A 20,268-nucleotide genomic window follows, 5' to 3' on the forward strand; every position below is an offset into this window, starting at 1 on the left:
GATATATTGGAGTTGCAGTGTATTACAATTGGAGGCAGGGTATGGCATGTGATAAATATATATCTGTATTGAAGTAACTGTTAATTACACACTAAGCACACTCACAAGCTGAACTAAGTTGTGTTGGTCATCATTGCTATCACAACCCTTCTTTGCTGCCTTATTAATGTGATATCTGATCACTTTTTTGTAGGGGCAAATCTCCTTTTAGTTCTTGATGGAGCAGGTGTTACATTCTTCATAACAAATGAGGTCAGATGGCGTTGCATTTCTTCAACATTTGCAACGCCCTCTTCCACCACAAGTTCTTTAATTTTTGAGGTAACATCACTGTCGATACGTTGCAACAGCCCAGCGTTCTGTTGAAGATTCAATAAGAAATTTAAATAGCAGCAATTAATATAAACATGCACTTTGCAAACATTATCACCCCAATGTACGATCATCTGCATTTTAATACAGATCTTCAAGCTAATATAAAAATTATTATTATAAAGAGGTGTCAAATGAAAAGATGTAGATGTCTCAGTGTCTGACAGACAGTGTGACCCCAGAGTGCGTTGTTGTTGATAAGTTAAGATAATCAGTAAAATTTGAATCTTACATTAACAAGAGCTTGTTAACAGACAAAACAGCAGCCCCCTAGTGGATATTTGCTGCATTGTATTTATTTAACCATAGCAATCAGCAATTTGAACCATATTAAAGAAACTGACATGAAGTGCATATTCCCAATACAGCCATTTATGCCCTCCAAACTTTATCAACTCTGCTTACGTACTTTTTGAGTCAGCACGCTTTTAGTTTCCACTCATTTCTTTAAACTCAGCAACAATAATTTGCGCAGGAGGCAAACAAAAATGAAGAAAATTGTACATTCAACTTTTTGTCCCTCTTTCAACATACCAAATTTCATCAACCTAGGTAATTTACTAGTTGACATATTGCAATATGCTGATTGCGAAAATGGACATACACACACACAAACGGAATGACAACTGCAAGTTCAATATACCTATGCCTTTCGGCAGGGAATAATAAAGAAATTATAATGGAAACCAGGGCATAATCTTTATGTCCTTCTTCTCCTCATTATTTCGTTATTATTATCTTAATTATTGCAAAACTTTGACTGCTTAAGAAAGTCTTTAAACAGTCATTTTTAATAAAAGTCCATATAAATCATTCGACCACTGGCGTGTGGCTACCTTCGATTCCAGGAGCATGCTTTTAACAATCTTTAGTTTTATTATTTGATGTCAAATTACAACTATCAAAACTCAAGCATTTAGAGAAAATTAATTGTAAGTTATTTTATTATACACATCATCTTTTAAGGAAAGATCTAGGATAATGTAAAGGTACAGAGTGCTGCCAAACAAATCAGGTTTAAAGCTGGAGCAGTCTGATGACATTTTTAAATATTCTGCGTAATCCTATTCATCTTTTAGTTAACACTGGTAAAAATAGCTATTAAGCAAAGTCTTTAGATTTGGTTTTAAACATTTGCAAAAAATCAAATTCAAAAGATTTTTACATTTTTTTAAATTATTACGTGCCAGGTAACAAGAAATCCCCATGATGGGGCAACTGTTGACAATTTTGATCACATGTTACAGCAAATGAATCATCAGAAATTTAACTTTACAGAGTGTTACTTTACATATCAGTACCTCTCCACTTGTATGGTACTTGTGTTCGATGTTAGGAAACACCACCATTATCTTCTTGATGCCTTTACTCAGATCACTCCTCACATTAGAAGCAGCCATTTTTTTGTCCAGCTCGCTTGATGAACCCTTGTATTAAATGACATAATGTTGACAACCTAAACAGTGCTTAAAACCAACAATAGCAAAAAATGATTGGATGAAGATGTTTAATTTAATTGTCATCATATTTTGCTTATCACACTTTTACAGAGGTAAAAACAATAAAAATGAGGCAAACACAATACAAATGTACATTTTGTACGAATCAGAAGAAATTGATGATATAACCAGTGGATTTAGAGCATTGGTGCAATAGTAAGGTTTCTTAAGTGTTATGATTGCAATAAAACAATGTAATGTACAGTAATTGTCCTGCTTGTGGGTAAATTAAATAAAAGAAAAACAACACATCCAACCTCTTCAGGGGTGAATATCAACACTTCCTTCAGAATGATAGAAGCAGGACAGTCCAATTTTTTGGTGAGCTGCACTGCATGCCTTGTTTTCTATTTAGCATATGAATGTTGCTCACTGCTAACTGTCTTTGTCTGAAAAGTATGTTAATATCTTTACAACTTTATGTACATGAAAATGCATATTTTATCTGATATCACACAGTGTTGAGTTTTGACAACTATTTGGACCAAATTTGTTTAAGAACAGATACTGTAAGTCTAATTTCATCATAATATTAGTCAGTATAAAACAAAAGGGTAAACATTTTACTCTTCATGGAATGATCTGATCAATGTTGGCATTTTACCAAGTCCAAAGAAATAAATCTTATATTTTTATCTGAGCATTCATCAAGACAATAAGAACAAAAAATTTTGTTTTGCACTGAAATCAACACCATTTTAAGAACATTTTTAAAATCCTGTGTCCATCATTACATGTACATTGTTTATTTTTGCATTAAATGGCTTACAGGATGCGCTACATTGATGTTTCAAAGTTTATATATAAAAGATTCTTGTACATTTAGCCGATTCATCTGCATCCTATTTTTTAACAAAATTGTTATTAAATACAATGCTTTCCAATTCAGTAAAGACTGATTTATATGAGACATTGCTATTGTATTGTTTATGAAAATAAAGATTCTGCATACTAACGAGGTGCTCAGGTAAGCTAACAAGAGCACTGCATAAAAGGTGCCACGCTCGGCTGCGGGTGCAGTATTGAATACATGAAAGCTTGTCTGATTTTTGTGTGTTTTTTTTAAGAGGTCACAGTGACCTTGACCTTTGACCTAGTAACCCAAAAATGCGTGTGACATGTAGAACTCATCAAGGTGCAGCTACATATGAAGTTTCAAAGTTGTAGGTTGAAGCACTTTGATTTTAGAGCCAATGACAAAATGTTAAGGTTTTAGCATGACGCGGACGGCCAATGACACGACGACGGACATGCCAAGCTGGCTATGACAATACCTCGGGTTTTCTTCGAAAACAGCCGAGCTAAAAATCAATGACAATCATGGAGGGGAAGGTTACCATTTTTCTGTCCAATACCTTCTCCTTTTCCAGTTTTCTCTTCTTATGCTTGTCTGTACCATGGTGGCATTTCAGAACCTGATGTCCAAGGCTCACATACATATAAGGGTTCACCCCATGGACCCAACAAACCTTATGGGAGGATGAAGTAAAAACTGAAATAATTCATCAAAACAGATTTTTTTTATTTTCTGCTTATGTATACACTTTATTTAAAAAACACAAAAAAATGAAATTAAACAAAAAAATCCATATCATGAATTCGTTCATTTAATAGGAACAAGAGATGTGTTTGTCAGAACCACAATGACCCCTATTGCGCCACTTTGATTTTTGTTTTACCTTAGACCTCGAAGGATGACCTTGACCTTTCACCACTCAAAATGTGCAGCTCCACGAGATACACGTGCATGCCAAATATCAAGTTGCTATGTTCAATATTTCAAAAGTTAATATTTCAAAAGTTATCGCAAGGTTACCAAGGTTAAAGTTTTGGGACAGAATGACAGACAGACAGGCCAAAAACAATATACCCCCGATCATTCGAACTGGGGGCATTACAATAGTTGATAAAGGTACATAGAATCACATTGTTCTTAAAAAAAGAGAAAGTTCAAATGTTTTCACCTTCATAAGTCTTCATTTTAAAGCGGGTATATACGACTTTTATATGTGTTAAATTGTAATATATTGATACAAATATGTTATCATAACACACAATATGCAAGAAAAATGATACATTTAAGACGAATTTCATAAAATGCAGCAAATACAAATTAGCGCCCCGAGCCGATAGTGACGAAGATAATTCGTACATATTTTCCTACAATAACCGATGCATTCGTCTTTTTACAGGGCTCTAATTTAACTTTTTTTTCTACTTGCAAAACATTGCGAGCAGCTTTAATACCAACTCGCAAAATCAAAAACATTCTCGAAAATTTTGCTGGAAACATAATTTAACTTAGTTTTTTTTACTCAACGGTTAACTTTGCTTTATCTTTCGTATTGTTATTTACGCCTGTGGGCAAAAAGAAACTAGTTATTTTTCGCTTTGACGCCATGTCTGTTCAAGTTCAATGAACACGTGTGAATTAGTAGACTGTTTAACTTTCTCTGTACCAATACAATCCGCGTATCTGTACTATAAGTAAACCAGTCTACATACAAGGTGTGGGCTTCCGCATACGGGTATATGGACGTTCTATGACCTATGGTTTAGCGTTCAGAACGTCGAGCACATTAGCAATATTACTTTTTTTTCACTATTTCTTTACTCGCAAAAAATTACTAGTGGCTTAAAACTTAACTCGCAGTCCGTATTTTTCCCTCGCATTTTGCGAGTGTGCGAGTGTTAATTTCGAGCCCTGCTTTTTAGTGAGTGTTCGTGTGTCGTATGAATCGATATCGCTGCAGGAATTTAAAATGAACCGTTAAACTAAATTTAGATTAACATCGAACATGTATTATATACGTGCTGGCGAATTCGGCTGTACAGCCTTTTTCGATTTCAGAATTAAATATATGGCTAATTTCGCATTTTTCGACACATGTTCTTCTTAACTTTTATTTTAGTTTATATTGAAATATATGTATAATAAGTTTTTTACACATTTTATATTAATAAATAAATATTTGACAAGATCGTATATACCCGCTTTAAAACTTTTTTGATTTTTGAAAGACAATTAATAAGGAATTTTGTGACAGGATATGGGAATGAACAATACTTCATCAATTGGGGAAAAATTCTTTCATTTTTTTAAGTCAAAATATTAATGCAAGTAAAAAGCTATCTGTGAGGCATGCTTTTATCTACTTACCCGTTGTGATAAATATTCAGGCCACATAAAAGCTAAATAGATTTGATAACGTCTTTACAAACTTATTGTATAAAAATAATTAATACCATAGTGTATTGCAAACATTTCATCATTTAAGAAATATATGAGTGTGGCAGAATTTATAGGTGCCAGTGTAAATTAAGTATTAATTTAGTAAATGGTGAATAAAAAATAATAACATAAAAAAAATAAACTTCACAATTTTTTTTATATTTTGCTCTAACATGGCTCATCTTGAAGGACATACGCTTTTTGGTACAAATTCAAGTGATTAACATAGTAATCAAATACTGAGAAAACACTGCTTAATGCCCCTGTGTTGCCATGACTGTGAATACATGGCTATCACCTGGGTATAAATATCCATGCATCCAGAACAGTATTTACAGATTGCACTGCTGTTACTTAATAATAAATAAATAAAAATAAGTGCATGCAGAACAATGTACGCTGAATTGCTAACAGTTGATACCGTTATTTTCCATTAGAAGTTTACTGTGTTTATTTAAAAAGCACTGGAATGATAATTTGTTAAATAATCAGAGCTCGATTCAATGTATTCAAAATGACAATAATGGAAGGTAATTGTATTTCTCTTCAACTTATAATTGATAATATTTGACAACAATTTCATTAATAATATTCACTCTAGTCAAGGTCTACAAAACAGTAGTGTCAATATTGTAAGGAAAACAAAAATGGAAATGCCTAATTTTTTGGTTCTATAACAGATTATTTATCGATTATACTATCAATTTCATGTTTTTAAATTTGTGCTTTTGCATCGTTAAAACAATTAAATAAAAGTATCTTGTCTTCATTGCGATTTCTCGTGTGAAGATTGGCAGACGACATCTTGAAAACTTTGACAAACATGCGGTAGCAGTTTCTTTACAGCAAAATATTTGTTTCCTAACCATGTTGCCAAATTATCCTCACAATACTGACTCGACGAAGGTCTACAAAACGGTCGTGTCAATGGTCCCAGTGTCAATATTGTTAGGAAAACAAAAAGGAAAGCTAAATGTGTTTCTTTCAAACCAACAATTTTTTAAAGATTTACATGTCTCTCTTTTCTCTTTTCATTAAAATATGTTTGAGTTTCTTTAAAACGCCAGCTGGTTACAACCACAACAATCAATTAAACTTTGAAGAATAATTAATTTATGCTTCTATCAACAGAAATCATTACGTTTAGATATATGAACAAAATAATAAAATGAATTTACCTGAATTACCAAAGTTTTTTGTGCTGTAACCAATTATGTAGGTTATTCGTATCAATTTCATTTCTTTTTATGTAAGCTTTTGCATCGTCAAAACAATAAAATAACATTATTTTGTCTTCGATGCGATTTCTCGCGTGGAGATTTACAGACGCCATCTTGAAAACAACGACCAACTTTCGGTATCAGTCTCTTTACGGCAATTTTTTTGTTTCCTTACATCGTTGCCAAATTGCCCATACGATACTGACTCGACGTTCCAAATCAGGAGAGCAGTTTCAGACGTTTGGAGAACATTTCGCGGATCAATCACCATTTTCTCTCCGGTTCATCTTGCGACCTTCATTTGAACCAGGACAAGGATTGCGACGGAATGATGTCGAGGCTGAGATCGTAAACAAGACGCTATACAATAACCGAAAAGCACCGAAAAGCACCGAAAAGCACTCAATTTCTCTCTATATATATGGAATATATCGTTTTTAGTGTATGTTAACGAGTTTAATTAGTAATAAATGGTTATATGATTGTATGTTTATACTACATTGTGCCCAAAATGGAAAATATCGGCAATTACCGACAGAAAAGCACTTCATGTGGAAACCGAAAAGCACTCAATTTCTCGCTATTTATATATGAATATTTGCGTTTCTATTGGGTGTAAACGGATTGAATTAGTTATAAATGGTTATATTTCATGCACATTTATACTACCTTGGGTTTATAACGAGGTATTAATGCCCGAAATTGGATAAATATCGGCAATATACCGACCGAAAAGCACTTCATGTGAAGACCGAAAAGCACTCAATTTCTCGCTATATATATGAATATTTGAGTTTCTATTGGGTGTAAACGGAGTGAATTAGTTATAAATGGTTATATTTCATGCACATTTATACTACCTTGGGTTTATAACGAGGTATTAATGCCCGAAATTGGATAAATATCGGCAATATACCGACCGAACAGCACTTCATGTGAAGACCGAAAAGCACTCAATTTCTCGCTATATATATGAATATTTGCGTTTCTATTGGGTGTAAACGGATTGAATTAGTTATAAATGGTTATATTTCATGCACATTTATACTACCTTGGGTTTATAACGAGGTATTAATGCCCGAAATTGGATAAATATCGGCAATATACCGACCGAAAAGCACTTCATGTGAAGACCGAAAAGCACTCAATTTCTCGCTATATATGTGAATATTTGCGTTTCTATTGGGTGTAAACGGATTGAATTAGTTATAAATTGTTATATTTCATGCATATTTATACTACCTTGTGTTTATAACGAGGTATTAATGCCCGAAATTGGATAAATATCGGCAATATACCGACCGAAAAGCACTTCATGTGAAGACCGAAAAGCACTCAATTTCTCGCTATATATATATATAATATTTGCGTTCCTATTATGTGTAAACGGTTTAAATTAGTTATAAATGGTATATTGCATGCATATTTATACTACCTTGTGTTTATTATGAGGTATTAATGCCCAAAATTGGTTAAATATCGGCAATATACCGACCGAAAAGCACTCCCGCGACAGCAGAGAATCACCGAAAAGCACTCAAGTTCTCTATATATACATGCAAGTTAACTATAAGGGCCGATTTTAATGGATTGAAAAGATGTACATATTTATTTAGTCAAAGTCTGTTCATATTGAAACTTAATTTTAATGTCTGAAGTCATCATTAACAACTTGTGAACGAACGGCCGGTACGCTTCTTTAATCAGCACAAAGCAGTTTGGAAATAGATTTTCGCACCTTCAATTAATTATATTCCAGATAATGATGAGAAGTTGTGTTATGATCGGTGCCTTTAATTCATGTCCGAACAGTGCGGCTCGTGTGAATTAATGTACAGTTTTGTTGATTTACATGTGCTCAATTAATTATTCGATGTACGATGTGAATCTAATCTTAGTTTTAGTGCAGATTCGTTCATACGACACAAAGACACTATTTTATGTTACGGATCTTTTCGGTTTAGAGGACTGAGACATTCATGTTAAAAATCGAATATAATATATATATTTTTTTATAAAAAACAGGTAGCAAGTTATAAATATATCGGCAATGTACCAACCGAAAAGCATTTCATGGTGTTTATCATCTCATACGTAAATTGATGTATATGTTTTAAGTATTTCTAATTGACGTGAAACTCTTGAATAGAAATTGCAGCATGACTTTTAGTTAATGCGCTCTGTATTAATAATAGCGATTTTAATTGAAGATACAAAAAAATCAACATGTACACTTGAAATTCAATAGCTCCCCAAATGAGTGCAGAAAAAACAACGTGTCAACGTGTCACGTATATTTCAGGCACGGGCACAATCACACTTTATTAGCGCCGTCTTTAAACCCTTTTAATCTCTAAAGAACAGATTAATTTGACCTTAATTAACAAAATTAACAAAATTATTTTAACTAATGCAAGCTAGAATTAATATGTGACTACTTGCTATACAATCAGTACCATTCGAAAATGGATCGTATTTAATTGTGGTTCCTTCTTTTAACTTATGTTGACGGCCGACTTTTAGAATAGCTAGTGCCAGTAATAAATGTATTTCTTTAAATTCACATGTTGTTTTTTTAAGATATGAAAGATGCAAATGTGTCTTACTTATATTGTTTTCTGGTATTTAATCTATCTTATATATATGTGACTACGTGCTAATTTTTGGAGAAATGAAAGATTCAAATGTGTCTTATATATATTTTATCCATGTATCATGTGTATTCAGTTTTCATGTGAAAATATATCTTATTTCTTAATTTCCACCATCACACTTTATTAGCGCAGCGCCGACTCAGTAAATTAATTAATGTAATAAAAAAAAGTGCAACGGTGAGGTGGATCAATTGTTAGTGCACACCACTTCAGCAATAAATGAAAGTTATTTTGGCTGTAAATCCGATATTTCCAATACAGTAGCCATGTTCCTGTGTATTGAGATGATAAGATCACCACAGCAGGTTGCTAATACACAGTGTAGACTGAAATGAAAACAGTTATTTTGGCTGTAAATCCAATTCCAGTACAGTAGCCATGTTCCTGTGTATTGAACTGATAAGATCACCACAGCAGGTTGCTAATACACCGTGTAGACTTCCACTGTTTTATTATAGTAATTGTTATTTACCTGCTTGGAATAAATGGTGTATTCATTCGGGTCTGATGGTGTATTGTAATATATATAATCCTGATAAGAAACAGTAGCACACAACAGGAATTTGGTTGATAAAAATAACTGATGTATTTATTGAAAGTGAAATTTGCCCAGAATAGTTGTATAAAATTTTTCGTCTAGCGGCCAAGTGCATTAATCCCGATCGCTGTTGGGTATTTTACTGTTTAGTAACACCTTAATACCATCATTTTTAAACTGATAACGGAAATAAAGAAATATCTTTTTTTTGGTAAGTATACGTGCTTAAATTAATGTTACATCTTTCATTGGAGATACATTGCGACAGAGTTCTAGTTCGCAGCGTAATCAAGCTCCGTGTAATCGGTATCCTACAATAAATAAGTTTTTAATTATGTGTAATTTAATTCGCAACATTGCTTATCTCAACGTTCAATGGCCCGCGCACTTCACAAAATTTTAAAACATCATTATTGTTAAGTGTACATGCTTGATATATTCATAAAATAGCAGTTTTTTAAAAACAATCGGACTTTAACCTTTAATTTGATGCAAATGAACAGAAGAACTGATGTTTTTATTTAACGTGAATAACATTTTGAACTAAAAATGTTTTGAATTAATGTTAATGCAAAAATAAATCTATAACATTATACCGCTGTTGGGTATTTTACTGTTAGTAACGCTCGATTGGTCATTGTCGGCTCGGGTAAAACTTACATGTACCCCGGGTACTCTTAAGTAACTCATACTCATGTTGATGCAGTTTTTCTTAACAGAAGTTTGTTTAAGATAATCGTTAGCGCGTTTTACGACATCGGATTTTGGGCGGGAAATACAACTGGGGTACAGTCTAATATCGACCGGGTACATGTAGGTAGTACCCGAGCCGACAATGACCAATCGAGCGTTAGTAAGCCATTAATACATACATTTTTAAAATGTGAACGGAAATAGGGAAATATCGTTTTTTGAGAAGTTTACGCGCTTGATTAAATGTTAGCTGTAGAAATTTAGTCAACTCTTCGGGACACCCTCTTTTTACAGACTTCGGGCCGCATTACAGTCAAAAAAGAAAAATGCATTGATAAATGCTGCTAAGTCCGAAAGGAAACTATTAGATGCGTATAATGTGGGATTACAGCAGACTGATGTTACGTTCCCGTCTTCAGACGCGGACAAGATGGCGATCAATATTCTGCACAAATTTCATCCTGCAATGATAGGGCATTACACACCTATAAAAACAATCGGTGACGGCAACTGTCTGTTTAGATCTATTTCAAAATGTTTGAATGGTAGTGAAGAGCAACATATTTTGTTGAGATTGTTATCTGCTCTTGAACTTATTGAAAACGAAAGTTACTACAAATCTGATCAGTTCCTCGCCGATGACAGAATACTTAAGGCGGAATATTCAAATTTGTTGCATGATGTTATAGGTCTATACACTTGGTCAGTCGTCGAGCTAATCTTTGTGGTAAGCGCAGTAATCAAAAAATGCATTAAGTCGTACTATCCGCCTCAGCCATTCTCGGACTATACGTCCGAAGTCTTAACACGGCGTGTTGTGGGTAGGGGATGTAAAGACATGTCACCTGATATAACAATAATGTGGTCTCAAATGTCTCGCTCGGAGATAATCAGACTAGAACCTAACCATTTTGTGCCATTGATTCCTGCAAACAAAATTTTAGTAAATGATGTTTCGCCACTCAGTGATGATATTAAAGTTACAAAGGTAGAAACATGTTCAATTCCTGCTAATGCAACTTTTGTGGTAATTGATGGTGACGACTCCGATTATGACCACTCGGAAACTGTTGAAAGGTCTTTTGAAAACTCATTATCTGAGAGCAGTGATGCAAATCAGAATGATGAACTGACAAATGACCAAGCAACGGCTTCTGAGGCAGACAAAACTGTAACATTGTTTAGTGGGAAATTAAACCCCATTTCTATCATATTGACGCGTGTGCGCAGCGGGTAATCAGATTGCGCGCTGCGTGTATTAAGACTATCGCACCTTCAATCGGATGCTATTTAATTAACACCCCGCTGATAAGATAACAGTATTAACACCTTCGATCAGTTGTGTTGTAATTAAAACTCACTGATAGTTTACCTGAGCATTCCGTTGATATTTATATCTGAAAATAAATGAAACACGATTTAAATGCCCCGTCGTATAGATTTCTTTACAAATCTTAATGATAATCATACCTGGTTTTTTATCATTGTTCACATTTGTTATTATAATCATGATCTTGAATTTTATAACTTTTGTACCTTCTTTGCATATGTCTATGTAACATAGTTGTATCTTTGTTTATTTTGTTTAATCTATCTTTTATTCGAACTTTACTACCTTCTTTGCATATGTATATGTAACATAGTTGTATGTATAGTTTATCTATTTTTATTCTATGTTTTTTATATTATGTACCACTTATTAGTTAGTATGTACCATATATTTATATACACATTGCGTCCCATATGCCGGTGTATGTCCTGGATTTTTTTTTACATATCATTACTTTCTATAATCATAATCTGATTTGAACTTGAGGGTAACATAATCATTGACAGACAAGCTTATCTTAAGCTGTGCAGTTTTATTTCATTACAAACAGCTGCAAATATTTAATTTCTTGTTTATACAAATGGGACTATTTCCGTTTTTTTTTATTTCTTGCATAAATTTTCGGGAATATTTCGGCCTTTTTTTTAAAAATTTGGCTCTTACAAGAGGTGGCCTCCACGTGGCAAGAGCTGGGCAACATATTCATTATGTTGGCAAACTACCTCATGTATATATGAGTCGTGTTCTGGGAAGAAAAAGGAGCTTAATGCATGTTCGTAAAATGTCATCCCAGATTAGCCTACGCAGTCCGCACAGGCTAATCAGGGACGACACTGTCCGCTTTTATGGTATTTTTAGTTTCAAGGAAGTCACTCCTCACCGAAAATCACGTTTGGGCGAAAAGTGTCGTCCCTGATTAGCAGTGCGGACTGCACAGGCTAATCAGTGACGACACTTTAAGCACATGCATTAAGCCCACTTTTCTCAGAACGCGCCTCATATATATATAGTGCTTTATTTTCAAACTTAAATCAATATTTAACGAAGTCATCATTGATTATATTAAATGTAGAGAGAAATTGAGTGCTTGTGCTTTATCTTTAAACTTAAATCAATATTTAACGAAGTCATTATTGACTAAATAAATATGTACATCTTTTCAATCCATTATAAACGGCACTTATAGCTTAGTTTCGTTTATATATAGAGAAATTGAGTGCTTTTCGGTGATTCTGTGCTGTCGCGGGAGTGCTTTTCGGTGGCCACCAAAAATAGTAATGAGCTTTATATTTAAACTTTTTATTTAATGAAGTCATTATTGACTAAATAAATATGTACATCTTTTCAATCCATTAAAATCGGCCCTTATAGTTAACTTGCATGTATATATAGAGAACTTGAGTGCTTTTCGGTGATTCTCTGCTGTCGCGGGAGTGCTTTTCGGTCGGTATATTGCCGATATTTAACCAATTTTGGGCATTAATACCTCATAATAAACACAAGGTAGTATAAATATGCATGCAATATAACCATTTATAACAAATTTAAACCGTTTACACACAATAGGAACGCAAATATTATATATATAGCGATAAATTGAGTGCTTTTCGGTCTTCACATGAAGTGCTTTTCGGTCGGTATATTGCCGATATTTATAAAATTTCGGGCATTAATACCTCGTTATAAACCCAAGGTAGTATAAATATGCATGAAATATAACCATTTATAACTATTTCAATCCGTTTACACCCAATAGAAACGCAAATATTCATATATATAGCGAGAAATTGAGTGCTTTTCGATCTTCACATGAAGTGCTTTTCGGTCGGTATATTGCCGATATTTATCCAATTTCGGGCATTAATACCTCATAATAAACACAAGGTAGTATAATTATGCATGAAATATAACCATTAATAACTAATGTAAACCGTTTACACACAATAGAAACGCAAATATTCATATATATAGCGAGAAATTGAGTGCTTTTCGGTCTTCACATGAAGTGCTTTTCGGTCGGTATATTGCCGATATTTATCCAGTTTTGGGGCTTACTACCTCATAATAAACACAAGGTAGTATAAATATGCATGAAATATAACCATTTATAACTAATTTAAACCGTTTACACACAATAGAAACGCAAATATTCATATATATAGCGAGAAATTGAGTGCTTTTCGGTCTTCACTTGAAGTGCTTTTCGGTCGGTATATTGCCGATATTTATCCAATTTTGGGGCTTAATACCTCATAATAAACCCAAGGTAGTATAAATATGCATGAAATATAACCATTTATAACTAATTTAATCCGTTTACACACAATAGAAACGCAAATATTCATATATATAGCGAGAAATTGAGTGCTTTTCGGTTTCCACATGAAGTGCTTTTCGGTCGGTAATTGCCGATATTTACCATTTTGGGCACAATGTAGTATAAACATACAATCATATAACCATTTATTACTAATTAAACTCGTTAACATACACTAAAAACGATATATTGCATATATATAGAGAGAAATTGAGTGCTTTTCGGTGCTTTTCGGTGCTTTTCGGTTATTGTATGGACCCACCGTCAATGAGTCAAGGTGACTCTTTCTACTATGTGTTGTCCGACAGCCATTAATGCTCCAATGACTCAGGTTGCGGGAGCGGTAACTTCGACGAGTTCACATCTTGCAGAAGAATGTACAAACGTAAAATTATCGACAATTCTGAATTTTGTGACTCGCCGCAGTCCGGTAATGGGAGCGTCGGGAGGCTCAAGCGTCACCAGTCGGAGAAGTATACTGGCGAGCGTCCGTGGAAGTGGAGGACGCTTTCCCGATGACCAGCATTCTATACATAGATTGTGACGTCACTACGTTATTGTCAGTCAGACCGGTGTGACACAATGGATGACCAGTGATAAACAGATGCTACTGGAGCACTTGAACAAAGTATTTCAGCAGATGACAGACCGATGTGCAGAGAACAGAAATGTACAACAACAGGTTGGTTTAACCTGTTTATGCCCAGTGGACTCTACCATCTTTCTAAATATGATCAATTTATTTCCAAAATTAGGGATGTCTTGTATATTTATTTCTATATTTAGAATATTTCTTACACAAATTCTTCAAAGCAAACAGCGCATACCCTGATGAGACGCTGCAACATGAAGCGTCTCATCTGGGTCTACGCTGTTTGCCAAGGCCTTTTTTCTAGACGCTATGCATAAATGGGTTATTGTTAGTGAATATCACGTTATTTGGTGTTTCAAAATAAATGTTAGATTGCTTAAACGGATGTGCTATTCTTTTATTTAGAGGTTCATTTATGTTTTTAAATCTTCTGTCATTAAATTGCTGGCAATTCCAGAAAACATCAATATGTTGATATATGGTTTACTTTTCTTGAATTGAACAACAATGTGTGAGGGTATACTTAATGTTATTAACTGGATATTTAAAGCTTCCATTGTTTACTTATTTGGACAATATAATGACTTGTATTCACTATATTTTAATTTTCTTGATATGTTCATTAAAACTTCTTGCAGAAAATAACCTTGGTTGAAACATTCAATGCTTAAAGCTGCTTATTTGTTAAGAGTTATGATTTCAAGTTTTAAAAACCAAAGTTTATTTTTGCAACATAGGACACAGGAAGTTGCCAGCAAGCAAGATTAAGGATAATCCGAAACACTACTGCAGGCGTGAAATTTGCTGCCCAGATACCAGGTAGGCTTTGATTTTATACTTGTAATTAGCACTGAAAATTAGGCTTTTTATGTTTAAATGAACAATAACTGATAACAAAACTGATCCACCATCTGGGAAAACAGGATTTCATGCATGTGCCTATAAAGTGTCGTCCCAGGGATTTCATGCATGTGCCCATAAAGTGTCCTCCCAGGGATTTCATGCATGTGCCTATAAAGTGTCGTCTCAGTGATTTCATGCATGTGCCTATAAAGTGTCGTCCCAGGGATTTCATGCATGTGCCTATAAAGTGTCGTCCCAGGGATTTCATGCATGTGCCTATAAAGTGTCCTCCCAGGTATTTCATGCATGTGCCTATAAAGTGTCGTCCCAGGGATTTCATGCATGTGCCTATAAAGTGTCGTCCCAGGGATTTCATGCATGTGCCTATAAAGTGTCGTCCAAGGGATTTCATGCATGTGTCTATAAAGTGTCGTCCCATGGAATTCATGCATGTGCCTATAAAGTGTCGTCCCAGGGATTTCATGCATGTGCCTATAAAGTGTCGTCACAGGGATTTCATGCATGTGCCTATAAAGTGTCGTCCCAGGGATTTCATGCATGTGCCTATAAAGTGTCGTCCCAGGGATTTCATGCATGTGCCTATAAAGTGTCGTCCCAGGGATTTCATGCATGTGCCTATAAAGTGTTGTCCCAGGGATTTCATGCATGTGCCTATAAAGTGTCATCCCAGGGATTTCATGCATGTGCCTATAAAGTGTTGTCCCAGGGATTTCATGCATGTGCCTTTAAAATGTCGTCCCAGGGATTTCATGCATGTGCCTATACAGTGTCGTCCCAGGGATTTCGTGCATGTGCCTATAAAGTGCCGTCCCAGGTATTTCATGCATGTGCCTATAAAGTGTCGTCCCAGGGATTTCATGCATGTGCCTATAAAGTGTCGTCAAGGGATTTCATGCATGTGCCTATAAAGTGTCGTCCCAGGGATTTCATGCATGTGCCTATAAAGTGTCGTCCCAGTGATTTCATGCATGTGCCTATAAAGTGTCATCCCAGGGATTTCATGCATGTGCCTATAAAGTGTCGTCCCAGGGATTTCATGCATGTGCCTATAAAGTGTCGTCCCATGGATTTCATGCATGTGCCTATAAAGTGTCGTCCCATGGATTTCATGCATGTGCCTATAAAGTGTTGTTCCAGGGATTTCATGCATGTGCCTAAAAAGTGTCGTCCCAGGGATTTCATGCATGTGCCTATAAAGTCTCGTCCGAGGGATTTCATGCATGTGCCTATAAAGTGTCGTCCCAGGGATTTCGTGCATGTGCCTATAAAGTGTCGTCCCAGTGATTTCATGCATGTGCCTATAAAGTGTCGTCCCAGGGATTTCATGCATGTGCCTATAAAGTGTCGTCCCAGGGATTTCATGCATGTGCCTATAAAGTGTCGTCCCAGGGATTTCATGCATGTGCCTATAAAGTGTCGTCCCAGAGATTTCTTGCATGTGCCTATAAAGTGTCGTCCCAGGGATTTCATGCATGTGCCTATAAAGTGTCGTCCCCGATTAACATGTGTACAATGTAGTCGCCTTTTTCGCTAAGAAGAAACTTCAAACAAAAAAACAATACAAGAAGAAAGTGTCAAACCTGCCTAGCCTGTGCAGACTGCCCAGGCTTATCTGGGACAACACTTTACTTAAATGCATTAAATCCAATTACCCCGGGTGCTGCTAAAATATAAAACAATTGGAGAAATCTTTATGCATTTTAATTCTATTATTTCATATTCTAAAAATTAATGAACAATTGTAAATGTCTTTTTCTTAAATTTTTCCCCCGCTAAAGGCATAGGGATATAGAATTGGCGTTGTCCGTCCGTCAGTCGTCCGTCTGTCACAAACTTTTGAGGTCTATATCTCACTAACTCTGTAAGATATCAACATGTTACTTCATAGGTGTATACATATCAATGAAGAGAAGTTCCATGCACAAGAACTATAACCTTAAACTTTTTAAATAAGCGTTATTGCCCTTTGTTTTTTGTATTATGTACCTTTTCAATATTTCACATACCATACAAGATTTTAACATGAAACTTCACGAGTGTATTTATATCAATGAAGAGATGTACCATTCTGAGGAACCTTATCCCTACACTTTCTTAAATGAAAAGTTATTGCCCTTTTTTGTTTTGGCAGGGCCATATCTCAGATATGATACAAGATTTCAAAATAAGACTTTGTGGGTGTATATATATAAATGAGTGGTATCGCCTTGCACAAGCGCCATAACCCTACACTTTCTTAAATAAGAGTTATTCATCTTTGTTGTTTTGGTATGATGTAACTTTTATGGATTATATCTCAGCAATAAAATCAATTACCTACACTTAATGATTTTATACCATTTATCAAGGGATTTGCATCCATCCATATAAAAATTATATTTGGCAGGGGATATCAATTCAACGAATGTGCTTGTTTACATTTAAAATGATGTTTCAAGGGAGACATTGAATTATAATTCAAAATTAATATAAATGAGCCACACATTTGGAAAACAAGGCTTATTATATGTGCAAAAAGTGTCATCCCTGATAAACCCTTTGCAGTCTGCACAAGCTAATCAGGGACGACACTTTCAGCTTTTGTGGTATTTTTCATTAAAAAAAAAAGCTCTTCTTAGCGAAAATACAGTTAAGGCAGAAAGTGCTGAACACACATGAATTTAGTATTATTATCCCAGTGCGAAAAAATGCTTGTTTTTATTTTTTGTTTGACAATATATTCCATGTGAATTTTCCACAATGATATCCAACAGTAAGGACCGAACGCGAGAATGGCTTCAGGCAGCGTTGCAAGCATGACAAAGTTCTCATGAAAAAATAAAAACAAGAGTTTTTATCTTGTTAAATCTATGTTACCATGCCACATTTGGCATTGACATTTTTGTTATTGCTATGAAGAACACTGATTTTTTATGTTGTTTTTTTTGCAAAATATTTGTAGATTTTTAGTGTTAATGGAGTTTTTAATACATGTGTTTCCGTCTGCAGGTTTCAGTGTCCTACACCCAGAGGACATGGCGTTCCTCTTCAGGAACGTGACATTCATGTCCACTCTGCTGATGGCAAGCCACAAGCTGTACGGCCCTGAGGAGACCAACTTTCAGCACTTCTGGTGCTGGAATGTTTTAGCCAGGAATCCCTTCTATCCGTTCAGGCAGCAACTCATGGAGGTGGGAAAGAAAGTGCACGCGGCCAATATGGACGTGTATGAAGTTGCCGTGCTGGCAGCCTTGTTGTTTATGGCCTCAGGTATGTAAATAAAGCCAATTCTTGACTGTTTTATTGGCACTTGTTATTGTACTGGAAGAAAGTTAACATTATGACAGTGTCAACATTCAGTTATTGAATCACATCATTTAAATTTTGATTATAACTTTAGCTGATCAACTTTTGATGAATATGAGCCAAGTTCTGTGAAAACTGGGTTCAATGTTTGTGCGTAAAATGTCATCCAAGATTAGCCTGTGCAGTCTGCACAGGCTGATCAGGGACAACACTTTGCACATAGACTGGATTTTTGTTGAGAAGAGACTTAAACAAAAAATTCCATAAAAGCCAAATGTGTCGTTGGTGACTAGCTCATGCGGAATACACAGGCTAACTTAGGACGCCAGTTTATGCACATGCATGCACACTCATTATGTCCCGTTTTTCCCAGAGAGCGGTTCAAATAGAAAATGAACATGATGACAAATTCAACATTCAGTAAGCTCTAAAGTATGCTATGAAGTCAATATTGATAAATAATATCACAAAATTTAAATTTTGTTTAGTAATTCAGCTGATTGTCGTATACTTCCTTGTATTGACAAGATTCACTACTGCCATCCAAGAATGCAAATGTTTATACTTTATATTGCTCTAAATGCAATTGATAAATGGATGAGGTAAATCATTATTGAAATGTGAGCCTTGTTCTGGGAAAACAGGGCTAAATGCATGAGCATAAAGTGTTGTCCCAGATTATCCTGCCTTAGGTGAATCTGGGACTTTTAAGCCCATGAATTAAGGCACTTTTTATGCCCCCAAAGGTGAGCATAGAGTGATCTCACTGTCCGTCTGTCTGTCCATCTGTCGGTCACACTTTTGCGTTTAGGTTTCAAAAAAATGCTCATAACTTCTATGTTGCTTTAGATGTTACCTTCATATTTGGTATGCATGTGTATGTGAACATGGCCTTACCATAAGCACACATATTTGTACCCCTTTGACCTTGACCTTGAAATTAGGGTCCACATATAGATTTCGAAATCTGCGTTTAGGTTTCGAAAAAAGCGTTTTTCCGGGGGCATATGTCTTCTGATGGAGACAGCTTATGTTCCCAGTACATTTTTCATATACAATTCAGATGTATAATAAATCATGTGTTTCTATTGCAGACTTCTCTGACCTGGCATACCCAGAGGCCATTGAGGAAGGTCGCAGAAAGCTTATCGCAGCTCGGAAGTCATACGAGCTTAGTATGTGCAATTGTCAACATAACTTATTCATGTTTAGATAATTGTTAAACTCTGCGTCTCAGATAACATGAGTTGAAAAGTTTTTGCCAGATGCATAGAGTTGTTTAATTTTGTTAAATCTGAATCATTTTGTGAATTTTAACTTTGGATTTGATTGATTTTTATATACAATTAAAATTATTTAATATTGAGGTCTTGGTGTAGTTAAGTCCCTGAAGAAAGTAGCCTTCCATTCTTATATGGAATATTCAGTATTGATGTACAATTTGCTATACAGTGACGGAAAGTTCTCATTGAAATTTAAATACTCAGAGTGTACTCAACAGGTGTATCTCTTTCTCAAATTAGAGTTCTTTTTTTATTGTAAATCTTTATAATCTTCAAATTTTTATGCTTATTTTTATGCTCCCGGTAGGGTGGCATATAGCAGTTGAACTGTCCGTCAGTCAGTATGTCAGTATGTGTGTATGTCAGTCTGTCCGTCCGTCCAAAAAAAC

General features: G+C 35.0%; 2 protein-coding genes and 1 long non-coding RNA gene across 4 annotated transcripts in view; 2 read left to right on the forward strand and 1 right to left on the reverse strand.

Annotated features, from left to right (window-relative positions):
* LOC127872573 (uncharacterized) overlaps positions 1–20,268 on the forward strand; it is a 213,304-nt gene that overhangs the window by 116,934 nt on the left and 76,102 nt on the right. The window lies entirely within an intron of this gene.
* LOC127871328 (uncharacterized) overlaps positions 1–20,268 on the reverse strand; it is a 290,977-nt gene that overhangs the window by 61,229 nt on the left and 209,480 nt on the right. The window lies entirely within an intron of this gene.
* Positions 14,482–18,311, forward strand: LOC127871348 (uncharacterized). Its single transcript, XR_008045301.1, has 3 exons — positions 14,482–14,537; positions 15,185–15,266; positions 18,300–18,311. It is a non-coding gene; the product is annotated as an uncharacterized LOC127871348 (long non-coding RNA).

This window comes from Dreissena polymorpha, chromosome 3, assembly GCF_020536995.1.
Source record: "Dreissena polymorpha isolate Duluth1 chromosome 3, UMN_Dpol_1.0, whole genome shotgun sequence".
NCBI classification, from domain to species: domain Eukaryota; kingdom Metazoa; phylum Mollusca; class Bivalvia; order Myida; family Dreissenidae; genus Dreissena; species Dreissena polymorpha.